The sequence below is a fragment of the Buceros rhinoceros genome, unplaced genomic scaffold, assembly GCF_000710305.1.
Source record: "Buceros rhinoceros silvestris isolate BGI_N320 unplaced genomic scaffold, ASM71030v1 scaffold9142, whole genome shotgun sequence".
Lineage (NCBI taxonomy): Eukaryota > Metazoa > Chordata > Aves > Bucerotiformes > Bucerotidae > Buceros > Buceros rhinoceros.
In genome coordinates this window covers 48,609-51,004 of record NW_010400680.1, presented here as the reverse complement: position 1 = coordinate 51,004, position 2,396 = coordinate 48,609, and the positions used below count along the sequence as shown (strand labels likewise).

The following is a 2,396-nucleotide window of genomic DNA, read 5'->3' as shown; positions in this document are numbered from 1 at the left end:
GAACCGCAGCGCTCCGCTGCCTTCCCACAGAGTCACCTGCCGCAGAGGCACCGAAAGAACCGCTTGTGATTCCCCTCTGTAACCAGTGGCTTTAAAATTACGCAGCCCCCATGTGTTCCTCCTGTCCAGGCAGACAGACACAACGCTCCAGGTGAGTGCTGGACCTCTGAGCAGGTGACCGGCTGCTGCCTGAGCCAAGGCGTTGAACCAGGCAGTAAATCTCTTTATCCTTCAGTCCTGAGGGAAGGGCTGGTGGATTGACTCAGCTCCGTGCAGAGGCCAGAGGAGAACATTGGGTGACAGCAGATGGCCCAAGAGCTGTGAGGAAGTAGCTTGGCAGGCACAAAAGGCATCTCCAATCTTCTTTGAAACTGCCATAGAAATGTATTTAACATCGTGCTCTGGTATCAGCTGGTAGATGCTGAATGATGAGAATCCCAAGTACACAGTGCAAATTCTGCTGCCAGGTAGCCTGCGTTAGTCCCCACACTGGTCTCAGGGTCTTACTCCTTGCAGCTATCGGCCTCGTGCTCAGAGATCTTCACTCCACTAGAAGATGATCACTGACATCCAGGTGCTACCAAAACTTTCCACACTGCTCTCCAGGGAGGGAGAGAAATCACAGCTTCACCATTCCTGTTCTGAAACTACTCGCTTATGGTTTATGCCCTCCTCTGCTCCCCAGGCAAACTCTTCTGCTGGCTGTGCCACGCTCAGAGGAAGACCAGCCCTCCACATCACACCCACTTTGTTTTAGCTGAACCAACAGGAAAACGTGTTGGTCTGGACCTCAAGAACCTACACAATATTCCAGCGGCTCACGTGGTGGTGGGAACCGAATTCAGCACACCACACCCCCCACCCCCCAGGCCCACCTGTATAAAGCAAGAATGCACGGGTTCATCAGCTGCATCTGGGTCCTGAGTTTACATAACGTTACAGGAGTTTGTTCCTCTGCTTTCACACTGAAAACCACCTAACAAGCAGCAAGGACACCCTCAAGCTGTCGGCTGTCCTCTCCCACATGCTGCTCAGCAGAAGCAGGTATTTTTATTGTTGGCATAAAAAAGCATGAGGTACTTCAGTTACTGCAGTTCATGCCCATGCTCTGCTGGCTCTCACTGGGCTGCCCACACCTTGCTTTGGAGTAAGTCTGGCATTGGTCTGATCAGACCATCAGTCTGATCTAACTGCAGGAGCTGCTGGTTCCCCTTCCCTCCTTCAGCACCTTCAGGCTTGCAAAGACCTGGGCGAGATCAGTTAGGTGGAGGACCTGGAGCTCTAATGACCAACAGGAGACTCTTATCCCTCTGCCAGAAAACAAAGAAATGAAACAGCTTTGTGGTCCTCAGAATACCCTGGGTTACCCAGGAGCAGGGAAAAGGAGAAGGGATTCTATGAAAACTGCAACCCTGCAGTGCAGGGAAGAGACCGAGACCATCTGGCTGAACACCGAACAACTGCTCTGCAGGGCCCCTGCATTCACAGAGCGCTGGAGAGCATCCCCCACCCCTCTGGACACGGAGCAGGTGACAGCACAGCGGGCCAGCTCGCTTGCTCTGCTGCCATTCCCAGCCCCAGGCTGGTTCCTACAAGGAGGGTCCCTGCTCACCTGGCAGCATCAGCTCCCTTCACGACTTCTGACCCCGAGGATGAGAGAACGGAGCCCCCCATCACTGCACAGAAGCACCTGTACTGACAGCACACTAAGCTGTTCTTCCAGCCCTGTTTCCATTTCACACAGCTCAGTGCTGCTGTAACCATGCCCCCGTGAGATTTAATTATTCTTTTTGTACTAAGTCTGCATGCGTTTCATGCTCACAGCATAGAATATCAAATTCCAGGTAGAAAAGTCAGGCGGATAAAGCAAATTCTGATTTTTATTATTTTTATTTGTCTGATGAAACTAAACCCAGCCTTCTGGAGGGAGCTGTGGTTCAGGACACCCCTCAGCTGGACAGCACACACAGCTCATTCATTGTCACCGTGACTCAGCACAGAGAAGGCCCCTCCACCGAGGAAGTGCAGGCACCACATTAAATTTGCCCTAACTCCAGTGTTCTGTGCCTTCAACACACTTCTTCTGTTTAAACCCAGTCATGAAAAAGAAATTATGGCAAGATTAATGAGGAGGAGAGAATGGAGAAATAGCAGGACTTGCCAGAAGTATTATTAAAAGTGACGGAAGCAAATCCAGACAAAGATGAAACCAGTAAGAACGGAGAGAGAAGGCTGCAGAGGCACTGGGAGCAGACCCCGAATCCACAGCTGGGTAATGGCAAAGAACACAGAACGGTGGTTAGATCCTGTGCGGTTCTTCTCCAGAAAGGCTTATGCAAGATGGCCAAAATTCATTTCAAACTCGTTAGGCGTTTGGTGTAGAAAACAAGGGAAAG

General features: G+C 51.2%; 1 protein-coding gene across 1 annotated transcript in view; it reads right to left on the bottom strand.

Moving 5' to 3' along the window:
• GALNT11 (polypeptide N-acetylgalactosaminyltransferase 11) overlaps positions 1-2,396 on the bottom strand; it is a 37,613-nt gene that overhangs the window by 2,760 nt on the left and 32,457 nt on the right. The gene's annotated exons all lie outside the window — the stretch shown is intronic.